Source organism: Coccinella septempunctata, chromosome 7, assembly GCF_907165205.1.
Source record: "Coccinella septempunctata chromosome 7, icCocSept1.1, whole genome shotgun sequence".
NCBI classification, from domain to species: Eukaryota; Metazoa; Arthropoda; class Insecta; order Coleoptera; family Coccinellidae; genus Coccinella; species Coccinella septempunctata.
Genome location: NC_058195.1, coordinates 20,316,506 through 20,331,803, shown reverse-complemented (window position 1 = coordinate 20,331,803; position 15,298 = coordinate 20,316,506). Strand labels below are relative to the sequence as shown.

At 33.3% G+C, this 15,298-nt stretch overlaps 1 long non-coding RNA gene across 1 annotated transcript; it reads right to left on the bottom strand.

The window, feature by feature from the left end:
* Positions 1-556: 556 nt before the first annotated feature.
* Positions 557-785, bottom strand: LOC123318082. The gene is made up of 2 exons (XR_006538249.1): positions 691-785; positions 557-619 (listed from the first exon to the last, which is right to left on the bottom strand). It is a non-coding gene; the product is annotated as an uncharacterized LOC123318082 (long non-coding RNA).
* Positions 786-15,298: the final 14,513 nt, after the last annotated feature.

Sequence of the window (15,298 nt, the reverse complement as noted above, 5' to 3'; positions counted from 1 at the left end):
GGTACCCCTGTTATTTACCTTCCCCTCTACATATATAAACAAAAATTATTCCAATTATATAACTGCTTCACCCGGAGGTCAGGTCGCCCAATGAACTTAACGGAGGTAGCAGCGCACTACGGGTTCATATATATATATATATATATATATATATATATATATATATATATATATATATATATATATATATATATATATATATATATATATATATATCTTTAATGATACAGGAAAAAAAGAGATAAAAACTATTTGAGTGCACTACTCTGTTATTATACTTCAAAGTAGTGGTTAATTTTACTGTATCCCCTGTTTTTGACAGTATATATATATATATATATATATATATAGGGAGAAATATTTGGGAACCTGGCAATTGTCGTTTGGGCAATTAGTAGTTAGTCGTCATTTACATCTATATTTCGAAACTGATTGCGTTTCTTCTTCAGGATGCTAAAATATATATATATATATATATATATAGTCGCTTTTAATTCCCAAAGTGTATTAAACAAAAAGATTGATAAGGGGTGTGGGTAATTGATAGGTGTTATTAAATAACTCTTCTTTATTTCATCTAGTCGACGTTTCAATCCCGATGGGGACCTTCTTCAGGACTCTAAAAAACACACAAAATTAACAAAGGAAACAGCGTGACAGATGTAGCATGCTTCGAACAAGAGTACTAACCGAAATACAGAGTTTCAAGTTATAACTGCAAAACACCAAACCAATAAGCAGGGAAATTAATGATGGCATTCAAGACAGGAAGGCATACATAAAAAAAAAATTGCTATCTCAAATAGGAAAAGACAAGTCAATATATATAATATATAATATTAACCAGGGCATTCGTCACACTCTTTATTATATATATATATATATATATATATATATATATATATATATATATATATATATATATATATATATATATATATATATATATATATATATATAATAAAGAGTGTGACGAATGCCCTGGTTAATATTTTGAGTACCTCAACAATAAGGATGATCCCCAGATCGGAATTTAAAGTTGATAAATTGTACAGCCGTACAAAAGACAAATTGACGGTTGAAAATATGAGTGGAGTTGTGTATAGCATACCTTGTGGTGGATGCTCCGAGGTGTACGTGGGCCAGACTTCCCAGCTTCTCAAACGAAGAATTGCACAACACAGAAGTGATGCTAGAATTCCAAGCAAGACTTGCGCCCTGGCTGAACATTTCCGGAAGACCGATCATCCTGTTGACTACGATTCCACCAGAGTTCTTGAATTGGAGAAGAACACCAACAAAAGATGTTTCATGGAGATGTTCCACATCAAACGCCTATCTAACTCCATGAATTACAGGAGAGACGTCAATAACTTAAGTTCAATATATTCCTACCTAATTCATTATGATCAGTTCGGTGGAAGGGAACTGGTTGGATTGCGTGGAGAAGACTCCGGTACAGTTTAGGAGATGTGTCGATTTTGGTGAGAGTGAAATTGACTGAAAAGAAATGAATAAATAAATTTAAATTTTGGGATTTTGATGTGTCATGGTTCACCTTTATATATATTGTTTTTCTAATATGTCGAAAGAATTCAGTGAGAGTGAAATGCTGAGACCAAAGTGAAACAATTGGCTCTGTGGTTTACATGACAGTTCTTTTCTGTGTCTCCCGGATTATAACCTTGTGTCGTATTTTAAGAACTTTAAGGACTGTGGGATTGACTTGTCTTTTCCTATTTGAGATAGCAATTTATATATATATATATATATATATATATATATATATATATACTGTCAAAAACAGGGGATACAGTAAAATTAACCACTACTTTGAAGTATAATAACAGAGTAGTGCACTCAAATAGTTTTTATCTCTTTTTTTCCTGTATCATTAAAGATATATATATATATATATATATATATATATATATATATATGAACCCGTAGTGCGCTGCTACCTCCGTTAAGTTCATTGGGCGACCTGACCTCCGGGTGAAGCAGTTATATAATTGGAATAATTTTTGTTTATATATGTAGAGGGGAAGGTAAATAACAGGGGTACCTAAAGAGGGGAAAAGATTTTTATCGACAAATTTTTCTTCAAACGAATCAGACCTTACTACCTCCGCATATATTTCTTATTAGTAGTGCGCTCTCACCTCCCGCAACGTTGCCAGATTTTAGGAGGACAGAAAGTAAGACAGCTCGAATTCTACTCATATATAGAATACAGCTGCTCTTCTGATTCATTCACACATATTGAAACCTGTAAATAGTTCGAGAACGATACTAATATTAATAAACTTCATACGCTGATAATTGATTGATAAGGTTCGTGATCTCGGTGTGAATGAATTTGAACAGTTTTGAATAAATATGCTTATGTCTACGATACTTCGTCCGATAGGGGAGTTTAATACCATATAGGTCCCAAAATGAATGATGCATGAGAATGAAATTTTTCGTGACATAGAAGATTAATTCAAAAGACAATTTTACCGAATTTGTTCTGGTATGAAATAGTAGTCTAATTTTTGGGCATTATATTCACGACATCAGGAACTCCATATAAATGTTTTTCCCGAATGAATCGATAAAGATATACGTTTTACTTTCAGCTTCTATACTTCATTCACTTTCATTTTAGCACTGGATTGGCCATGAAAATTGGATACCTTTCACTCTGTATGATACGAAAATGTTGGGTTAAGACGCTTGTCAAAACATTCTTGAGTTTTAAATCAGTGCTACGTAGTCCGTTCTACGTGAGACTCTCAGTAATTACGTATTTCATGACAATGTTAAATTACTTCGGAAAATATCAAGTCGAAAATATGTAACGAACATAATTGACGTTTATACAAACTAATTGAAGACATACCAAATCTATTTATTTATATGGAAAATACAAGTGATCAGTAGCTTGAGGAGAGTTACTGTTGTTTATCTTCTTTGGCTGGAGGTTGAAGACGTTACATCAGTTGTAGAATTCAAAAAAATCAACCCGAAGATGAAATGCATTTGATGCAGTGTTAGCATTGAGTTGAATAATCAAAGGTGGTAGGGAATGGGTATCTCTTGAAGAAATGAACGGATAATTACAAGAATGTTGAATTCTTCAACAAAAATCATTGCGTGAATGGTAGTCAAAATAATTAGAAGAAGTTTGAAGCAAGAGGAGCTTCACCTCACAAAACAACTGGCTCGTATTCATGTCTGTTTATTTTCAATACATTGATATAATGATAATAATTATACAGGGTGTGGCGTAATGAATGGATAATATGGATCCTGCGGGTAGAGGACTCTATGGCGCTTCAGATAAATATATTTTACGTTTGGTAAAAGTGCCTTGGTTTTCGAGATATAATTATATAAATAATAATAATAACTGGATATTGATATTTTTCATCATAGCGCATCAAAAGAAACTCCTTGATTTAATGGCATTTCTTAATTGCTCGAGGAGTCTTTTGCGATTTTTCAGTACACAGGGTGTTTCCTTATTGTTGAGGTACTCAAAATATTAACCAGGGCATTCGTCACACTCTTTATTATATATATATATATATATATATATATATATATATATATATATATATATATATATATATATATATATATATATATATATATATATATATATATATATATATATATATATATATATATATAGTTATAAAGTGTTAATACCACCTCCAAAATAGTAACTCGTTTAACGCTCTCACCTCATATATATCGATGTCACCTGTCACCTCCGAAATCGGAGGTGACAACGTTTTGCCTTGTTTTTTAGCTTGTTAGATTCAGGAGGCTTCAAGGACCAACATATCAAAAAATCGTTTTGAGGTCACAACGCACGCCCTTTATGTACTGAACAATCTTTTAGTTCGAGTGTATATCACTGGCGCTAGTGTGCTGAGCTGTATATCGGAGAATTACTCTGAAAGACTCTTTGCTCGTTTGCACCTCCGAAAATGGCAACGTTGTACTGTGCAAGCAGATGTAGACAGGCGGAATATCAGTATACGGAGGAATTAAGTAATGAGAGGCGCAGCGCGTTTTCTCCTCCATTATTGCAAGCCAGGCGGCATATCTCAACGATTTTTTATCGCATTCCTTTGTAGGGGAAAGAATCACGTGAAAGAGAACCAATCTTGGCTCTCTCGAATGGGATTATGACTGTTTATATTTCATCGTGCGTATATCTATGCATCCGTTGAACTTCTTTCATCTCAAGCTTACACTATAATTCTGAATTTGGCGAAGTATTTCATTACCTATCTGAAAACGAATCGATTTGAGTCTTGTCCATAATGATATTTCTTCTCTCTATGGAAATGATCCATATAGATAATACTACCTATTAGTATAACGAATAATCAGTATTGTATCATTGCATATAATAAAATAACCTGTTCAGAGAAAAACATTTTTTGGATAAGAAAATTCAGATGTTAATGGTGATGAATATTCAAGGACAATGAGCCAATCCGAAAATTTTCATTTCAGAATCAGGAGAAAAAAATGCTACAAATTTCACAATATCACAGAAATGAACAAAGTCGGCTAAACCGAATGTTGGACATTGTGTTATTTCAAATGGAACGCTCTTTATATTTTTCTTGAATCAGATTTCTCAATGATTTTGAGGAATCCTTTGCTCAGAAACATCTCTTTTATAATCGATTATGTTTAAATATTGGATTTTCCCGAAAATTTGAAGAGCTTGTACCATCTCTCTGGTTTAAATATTTCAGTGATATATCATAAAGAAAATTACCAATTATATCGAAACAAGTAAGATTTTATGAAGAATTCGCCAAAACAGATTTGCATTTTTCGATAGATCATACAGGGTGGTAAGAGAAAAAATAAACAATATTGAAGTCTTTGGAAGGCCTCGAGTCAACATATTTTGAAATTGCAACCATATTTTTGTCAAGATATAATGAATCTTCAAAATGAAGTTAATAATATAGATACATACTCGGATACATATGATTGAGATACAGATGATTGATTAACTTCTACTATCTAAAATAAAAAGGTACATAGGTAAAATATAGCTATATACAGGATATCTGTAAACAAATGCGAAGGAATAAGGGAGATGATTCCTTAATGAAAATAAGCGGGGGTATTTCCTGTAAATTTTCCAAATCGACAGCCCTTCCAAGATACAGCCTTTGGAAGGCGATGACGAGTTTACAGTTTTTAATTTTTTTTACAGGTTCTAAAAAACACTGAGTCATAAAACTATACATATTATGAAGCACGGAGTAGATTGTTACCAGTTTCAACTTCGGCAAGCTCGTAGTTTAGGCGGTAAATTGCTTTCGATTTTTTCAATGTGTCTCTCCCTTAAATTCAAAAATTTCTGTGAAAATTTTGAAATTTGAGTTATTACGCTATTGTCATAGAAGTATACGAAACTAGCAGGTAGGGGGATCCAAGATTTCGGGCCGATTCACCTTAAAAAAACATAATAAAATGAATTTCGTGAATACCTACCGAGGCTGAAAACCACTATTCTCCGCTATAAAAAATTAGTATTATTCCACTAATATACCGACTTAATGAATGCTACGTTGCTATTACTATAAGGCCCGGTTGTTCAGTTCAGGATGAGGCCAAGATTTAAGATGATCCTAGATTGATCTGACAGAACTGAACTGAAATGTCAAAATCAATCTAGGATAAACTTTAATCCCGAACTGAACAACTGCTATACATGTAGAGTTTCGGATTTTGCGAGAATCTACCACTTTTTCTTCAAAACAACAACTACGCTGAAGGAAATGTGATTGACTGTTAGCGACGCGGAATATCAACCATCTAAATTCTGTGTAGTCCATACAAATTTTTTTGAACTCTCATCATACTATATAGCAGTCGGATACTGTAATCCGTCATTTGTCAAAATGAGTTGTCAGTTCATAGACTGACCAACATTTTCGAAAGCTATTGATCTATTAATTAAATCGTTCTATAATTGGTCCTAAATTGACAGTCGTATTGTGAAAAACGATATGCAGCGGATTATCTAAACACGAAATAAATTCTGAAATGTTTCGGATGATGAGGTTAATTGAATAAGTATCTTGTTCGTATCATTTGTTGAACTTCATTATTCTAAATATTCTTCAATGAATGAAAATATAATATCAACACACATAATTTTTTGATTTATTCGTCATCAAATCATTAAATAAATCGTTTCTCGAAAAGTTTCGAGTCTTGAGGCAAATATAATATTGAATTATTTACATCACTATTTGTCGAACTTCAAAGTTCTGAATGAATTAAAATCTAAACTTGACAATATACGAGACAGTTTTCGCAAGAGTTTCAATGAAATCTGAAAATTTTCATCATTCTGGAGCATTCTAGACATCAATAATTCTCGAATCATCCATGGCATAAATTCAATTTCATCCAATATAACACGCAAAACGAAATGTTACTCGAACTCATCTTGAGCAATTCTTTCCTAAAAAGCTCGAATCAGGTAGAAAAGTTTGAACCCTTCGTATCCGCATTAACACGTGTTTTGCAGTAAACAGATGCCGATTTCATTTTCAACGGGCAATGTAACCAGGGTCGGGGGAATGAACCAGAGTCTCTGGATGGACGTTACTCACAACAAGAAAAATTTTAATTTTCATATGAGGGTGAGGGCATTTGTTTCAAAATTTTCAGAGTACAAGGAGTATACAGGGTGTTTCACGAGTAAACAGACAAATGAAAACCGTGAATAGAGGGCATTGCGCTGAGTTCAAAATCACCCCATATACAGGGTGTCCCAAAACTAGTGAATCAAACGTCACACCACGATAGAGTAAACCAAATATTATCGAATGACAACAACATTAGTTCAACGAAAACGTACCGTTTCCAAAATAATCAGAATTTCATTAAAATACCTAAAGTTTCCGATTTTCGAAATATTTTTCTTAATAACAGGGCCAGTTTGTGAATAAGGATATCGATTTTAAATTATATTGAACTAAGATTATTGTTTTATCTCCCCTAATTGAAATTATTTTAAGTAGTTAATCGATAACCATAACCTAAGTCTCGACCTAAGTTGATGTTAATTGAAACAATTGTTTTTTCTACATGACTTTTAATACTCAGATTAAACAGGGGTGATAATGTGGGAGAAAAACGCTATCCTTAATCACAAATTTGCCTTATAATTAAAAAATAGTTCGAAAATCGGCAACTTTAGGTTAGGTTTTCTCAGAAACCGTACATTTTCGCTCAACTAATGTTGGTGTCATTCGATAGTATTTGATCAACTTTATCGTGGTGTGACGTTTGTTTCGATAGTTTTGGGGTACCCTATATATAGGTTTCTTCAGTGTTTTTTGAAATTTCTCGAATTTCCGTTCGGCTATAACTCCTGAAATTCTCTATCAAGTCGACTGAAAATTTATATTTAGCCTTGAGTTGTTAATTTCATTGAAACAGAGCATTTAAATTCGACAAAAATCAGGACCGGGCTCAGTGAGGCTTCACTTAACTTCAAACTCATAAAAACACCGTGTATGTAGTTTTTTAATAATAATTTAAACTTTTTTGTTATCTGCATTATTATTGTCTCAAAATGAATTGATTTTTGGGTTGCCCTACCTGTTGATCATGTTCTAGAAAAAATTGTTTTGGTCAGACGCCTCTAAGGAATAGAGCACTTCATGAAAAATAGAAATTCTTAATTGATTTTTCTCAAAGAAATGAAATGAATGTGTTCAACAATTATACCATATTCGATCTTCAAAATAGTCATTCACAATGATGAAATGTTTCAAAATTGATAATTCAAAATTATGACGAAAAAAAATTACAAACAGAATGTTTTGCGTGAGTTTAACTTTGAATATAGCCTCAATGAGTCCGGTCCTGCGTTCGTCAACTTTTAATGTTCTGTTTGATTGAAACTCACAAGCTTAAGCGGATAATGAGTTTTTAGCCGAATACAACTGAATTATTTGGAGTTATAGCTGAACGAAAATTCGGGAAATTTGAATAAACTCCTCTGTATATCGGAAACGGAATGCACAAGACACACATATGAGGTGTTTTTGAACTCAGCTCAATGCCCCCTATTCACGGTTTTCGTTTGTCCGTTTACTTGTGAAACACCCTGTGTACTGAAAAACCGCAAAAGACACCTCGAGCAATTAAGAAATGCCATTAAATCGAGGAGTTTCTTTTGATCCGCTATGATGGAAAATGTCAATATCCAGATATTATTATTATTTATATAATAATATCTCGAAAACCAAGGCACTTTTGCCAAACGTAAAATATATTTATCTGAACCGCCATAGAGTCCTCTACCCGCAGTATCCATATTATCCATTAATTACGCCACACCCTGTATAATTATTATCATTATATCAATGTATTGAAAATAAACAGACATTAATACGAGCCAGTTGTTTTGTGAGGTGAAGCCCCTCTTGCTTCAAACTTATTTTAATTATTTTGACTACTATTCACGCAAGATGATTTTTGTTGAAGAATTCAACATTCTTGTAATTATCCGTTCATTTCTTCAAGAGATACCCATTCCCTACCACCTTTAATTATTCAACTCAATGCTAACACTGCATCAAATGCATTTCATCTTCGGGTTGATTTTTTTGAATTCTACAACTGATGTAACGTCTTCAACCTCCAGCCAAAGAAGATAAACAACAGTAACTCTCCACAAGCTACTGATCACTTGTATTTTCCATATAAATAAATAGATTTGGCATGTCTTCAATCAGTTTGTATAAACGTCAATTATGTTCGTTACATATTTTCGACCCAATATTTTTCGAAGTGATTTGACATTGTGATGAAATACGTAATTACTGAGAGACTCACGTAGAACGGACTACGTAGCACTGATTTAAAACTCAAGAATGTTTCGACAAGCGTCTTAACCCAACATTTTCGTACCATACAGAGTGAAAGGTATCCAATTTCCATGGCCAATCCAGTGCTAAAATGCAAGTGAATGAAGTATAGAAGCTGAAAGTAAAACGTATATCTTTATTGATTCATTCAGGAAAAACATTTATATGGAGTTCCTAATGTCGTGAATATAATGCCCAAAAATTAGACTACTATTTCATACCAGAACAAATTCGGTAAAATTGTCTTTTGAATTAATCCTATATGTCACGAAAAATGTCATTTTCATGAATCATTCATTTTGGGACCTATATGGTATTAAACTCCCCTATCGGACGAAGTATCGTAGACATAAGCATATTTATTCAAAACTCCAAATTCATTTACACCGAGATCACGAACCTTATCAATCAATTATCAGCGTATGAAGTTTATTAATATTATCTAGTATAGTTCTCGAACTATTTGCAGGTTTCAATATGTCGTCACGTTACAGTTACACTGTTGTATGTCGCATTTTTTACGATTTTGCGTTTTTGGTATAACATTGTTGTATGTGCATGGGATCGTCACTCTACAGAGTTCCAAGGTTCCATGTTATATCCTGAATTGTGTACAACCAGAAAAACATAGTTGTATCGAAAAAATCACGATTACAAAGTGGTATGTGACACATATTCAACTTTGTTACATAGTTGTATGGAAAAAAATCATAATTACAAAGTGGTATGTGACACATACAACTTTGTTACAGCAACAAAAGTATAATATATTCAGCATACCTACTACATACAATTTTGTCATTTTTAAACCAGAACTTCTACGTATCCGGTCGGAAAATAATCGTTGTGAAGTTAATAGTCTAAAGATCAATTGAAAAACATTGTGCGTCTGTGAATAGGAAGTGTAAAGACTCAATGATATAAACTGTGCAGGTATTAGTTAGTTGAAAAAGAGCTAGAGGATAAATATTGAAAGGTGAGGTTAGGTTGAATTTATTTATGATGAAATAATGTATTGAAAGTATATTTCAATATTTTAGAGAAGAGTTCTTGGAAGATATGGATAGCCATTCAAACGATTCTGAATCTGAAAACGAAACACTTGCTCATTTAAGGTAATAAAGATTGTTATTTCATTTTGTTTTTGGGTTTATGATGAATGAATTTTGTGGCCTTTTAGGAACAAGATCAACAAACACAAAGCTGCTGCAAGTGCTGCAGCTGCAGGAATTCTAGAAAACTTCCCAGAAATTTTCAATGGGTTTGATGGATATGATTCCGACATAGACAAAGAATATTTACCACCAGACAATACTTCTGAGAGCGAATTTTCTGATGAGGCTTCCCAGGATAATGCAGCTGAACTTGCCCAAACTACATTGCCTAGTGAAACCGATGCACACGTTTGTGCGGATAATGCAGTCGAACTTGCCCAAACTACAATGCCCAAATCACTAAAACGAAAGAGAGTAAGAAATCCTGAAAATTGGAAATGTAATGTTAGAAAAACTGCCCACAGTGCCAGTAAAGAATACGTATCGATAAGAAAGAAATTAGTTCCTGAGAAACGTATAAAGACATTAAAAGACTGCAGAAACAATTGTTTGTTTAAGTGCCAAAATAAAATCACTGAAGATGAAAGAAAAACTATTTTTGACGGATATTATACTATAAGCGACCAAGCCAAAAGACTTTTTATATTGTCTACCACAAAAAAGTTTCAGGTTGATCGTCACAGAAAAAACAAAAATGATACTAATAGTAGAAGAAAGTTCTCATTTTCCTATTATTTTCAAATTGGCAGTAATGAAATTCAAGTATGCAAGGTATTTTATCTGGGAACTCTAGCTATCAGTCAAACTCCAGTGTATACCGCCCATTCCAAAAAGGAAATTTCTAATATACCCGCCACACCAAAGATTGGCAAGCATATTAAACATAGAGTACTAGATGAAGACGTCAATTTCGTGAAACAGCATATAGAATCTTTCCCCAAGATTGAATCGCACTATTGTAGGGCTAATACACAAAGAGAGTACCTGGATCCTACGCTCAGTATAAAGAAGATGTACAGACTCTACGTTGAATTCTGTGAGGATGCTCAGAGGAAACCTGTAAAGGAGTCTTTTTATAGAAACATTTTTTCTACATGCTACAATTTATACTTTCATGTACCAAAAAAGGACAGGTGTGACGTCTGTGAAGAGGTGAAATTGAATAAAAAGGAGAATACGCTGACTCCAGAAAAGGCTGAAGAATATGAGAACCACATCAAAGAAAAAACTGCTACGAGAAATGAAAAAGCAAAAGATAGAGAAAACAAAGAATGTCCGTTTTTGGTTTTTGACTTACAAAATGTTCTATCATGTCCGAAAGCTGAAATTAGTAACTTCTATTATAAAAGCAAACTTAATTTATATAATTTAACGGCCATATTGTCAACTACCAAACAGGTATACTGTGCTGAGTGGTATGAAATGTTAATGGGTAGAGCTGGCAATGATTCAGCTAGCGCTTTAATTAAAATTCTGGAAGCCGTTGTTGCTGACAATAAAACTTTGAGAAACTTAATTCTTTGGAGCGATAGTTGCGTACCACAAAATCGCAATTCTCTGATGTCATATGCAATAGCATATTTTTTACAACAGAACCCTTCAGTCCAGTGTATAACCATGAAATTCTCAACTCCAGGACATTCATGTGTTCAGGAGATAGATTCCGTCCATAGCTGCATCGAGAGAGTTCTAGACAAAGTTGAATATTATTCACCAGTATCACTCTTAAGAATTCTTCTGAAAGTTAATTCTGCCCGGCCTTACAAGATTATACAGATGCGCGCAGATAACTTCAAAGATTATAAATCATGTACTACTGCCTTTAATTATAAGGTCCTACCTTTTTCAAAAGTAAAAGCTCTGAAATTTACAACTTGTTTCACAGAGGTAGAATATAAGGAATCACATCAATCACTTAATTGGAAAAAGGTATCAATTAGACCACTAAAAAAAACCAGATCACCCATAATAATGAAATCTCCAAAAGTTTCAAGCGAAAAGAAAACTTTATCCGGAGAAAAAATTAAAGCAATCAAAAGTATGTACCCATGGATGCCGCAGGTTGATAAAACATACTTCGAAGCCATTTTGCCGAAATAGTAACATGTTTTGGAAATATTGGTTCAAATTATTATTGTATATTCAGTCAAATATTTTTCTACTCATTCTTTTGTATTATTCAATTAAAAAGTATTTTCTCAACAGAGTTGTATGTGACCATTTTTTTTAAATCTCGTTTTCTCTGGGGTAACAAAGTAGTATGTGTGTTTTTCAGTCATACAAAAACCACAATCTATCAATTTTTTTAAATATTTTTGTATTAAATCTAGTTAACAATTTGGCTAACTTCAATAATCAATAATAACTTTCGTACTTCGTGCAATTGAATATGTGTGGCAGATCTGCAAATTTTCATTTTGCTATAGCACAAAACTATCACTCATGTACATACAACACTGTAACTCTAAGGTGACGATGTGTGAATGAATCGGAAGAGCAGCTGTATTCTATATATGAGTGGAATTCGAGCTGTCTTACTTTCTGTCCTCCTAAAATCTGACAACGTTGCGGGAGGTGAGAGCGCACTACTAATAAGAAATATATGCGGAGGTAGTAAGGTCTGATTCGTTTGAAGAAAAATTTTTCGATAAAAATCTTTTCCCCTCTTTAGGTACCCCTGCTATGTACCTTCCCCTCTACATATATAAACAAAAATTATTCCAATTATATAACTCCTTCACCCGGAGGTCAGGTCGCCCAATGACCTTAACGGAGGTAACAACGCACTACGGGTTCATATATATATATATATATATATATATATATATATATATATATATATAGTATATAGTATATATATACTATATATATATATAGTTATAAAGTGTTAATATCACCTCCAAAATAGTGACTCGTTTAACGCTCTCACCTCATATATATCGCTGTCACCTCCGAAATCGGAGGTGACAACGTTTTGCCTTGTTTTTTAGCTTGTTAGATTCAGGAGGCTTCAGGGACCAACATATCAAAAAATCGTTTTGAGGTCACAACGCACCCCCTTTATGTACTGAACAATCTTTTAGTTCGAGTGTATATCACTGGCGCTAGTGTGCTGAGCTGTATATCGAAGAATTGCTCTGGAAGACTCTTTGCTCGTGAGCACCTCCGAAAATGGCAACGTTGTACTGTGCAAGCAGATGTAGACAGGCGGAATATCAGTATACGGAGGAATTAAGTGAAGAGAGCCGCAGCGCGTTATTTCCTCCATTATTGCAATCCAGGCGGCATATCTCAACGATTTTTTATCGCATTCTTCTGTAGGGGAAAGAATCACGTGAAAGAAAACTAATCTTGGCTCTCTCGAATGGGATTATGACTGTTTATATTCCATCGTGTGTATCTATGCATCCGTTGAACTTCTTTCATCTCAAGCTAACACTTTAATTCTGAATTTGGCGAACTATTCCATTACCTATCTGAAAACAAATCGATTTGAGTCTTGTCCATGATAATATTGCTTCTCTCTATTGAAATGATCTATATATAATAGATAATACTTACTATTAGAATAACGAATAATCAGTATTGTTACATTGCATATAATAAAATGAGCTGTTCAGCGAAAAAAAAATTTTTCGGAAAAGAATATTCAGATGAATGGTGATGAATATTCAAGGACAATGAGCCATTCCGAAAATTTTCATTTCAGAATCAAGAGAAAAAATGCTTCAAATTTTACAATATCACAGAAATGAACAACGTCGGCTAAACCGAATGTTGGACATTGTTATGTTATTTCAAATGGAACGATCTATATATTTTTCTTAAATCGGATTGCTCAATGATTTTGAGGAATCCTTTGCTCAGAAACATCTCTTTCCTTAATGAAAATAAGCGGGGGTAGTTCCTATAAACTTTTTTCCAAATCGACAGCCCTTCCAAGATACAGCTTTTGGAAGGTGACGACGAGTTTACAGTTTTAAATTTTTTTTACAGGTTCTAAAAAACACTGAGTCATAAAACTATACATATTATGAAGCACTGAGTAGATTGGTACCAGTTAGGCAGTGACTTGCTATCGATTTTTTTAATGTGTATCTCCCTTAAATTCAAAAATTTCTGTTGAAATTTTGAAATTTGAGTTATTCTGCTATTGTCTTAAAAGTGTACGAAACTAGCAGGTCGGGGGATCCAAAATTTCGGGCCGATTCACCTCAAAAAAACATAATAAAATGAATTTCTTGAATACCGAGGCTGAAAACCACTATTCTCCGCTATAAATTATTAGTATTATTCACATAATATACCACAGAACACACCCATGACTTACTTTACCATTGACTTACTTTATGATAATATACAGACTTAATGAATGCTACGTTGCTATAAATATAAAGCCCGGTTGTTCAGTTCAGGATTGGGACGAGATTTAAGATTATCCTAGATTAACCTGACAGAATTGAACTGAAATGTCAAAATCAATCTAGGAGAAACTTTAATCCCGAACTGAACAACTGGTCCTATTCATGTAGGGTTTCGGATTTTGCGAGAATCTACTACTTTTTCTTCAAAACAACAACTGCGCTGAAGGAAATGTGATTGACTGTTAGCGACACATAATATCAACCATCTAAATTCTGTAGTCTATACAAATTTTTTTGAACTCTCCTTATACTACAGGATTGGGATAAAGTTTGACACCAAATTAATATATTTAAAACGGAACGGACGGTAATATTTCTTCTTTTTATAGATTTTCATAAAAAATACGTCATGAAAAGCAGAAAGAGTTATCTAATACAAAGTATTTCGTTTTATTTCTCACTATTGATACAAATAACAACGATTTATTCATCTGAATGGATTTTTTCTCCAATGTACAAAAGACTGAATTTCTTCTTTTTACAGATAATTTTTACATGGAACCCGATATGGACAGATCCGAAACAAGGTGCACTTTCAGAATCTGCAGAAATATACAGGGTGTCCCATTTAAATAAAAAAGTTTTGTCATTTCCGGTTAAACCGGAAGTATCTCATTAATGAAAATATGCTCATCAGATGCATTGTGGTCCATTACACTCAGCTGCCAAATTTCAAAAATATCGCCCGTTTTGTTTTAAAGATATTAATTTGGTGCCAAACTTTATCCCAACCCTGTATGTAGCAGTCTGATACTGAAATCCGTCATTTGACAAAATGAGTTGTCAGTTTATAGACTGACCAACATTTTCTAAAGCTATTGTTCTATTAATTAAATCGTTCTATAATTGGTCCTAAATTGACAGTCGTATTGTGGACAACGATATACAGCGGATTATCTAAACA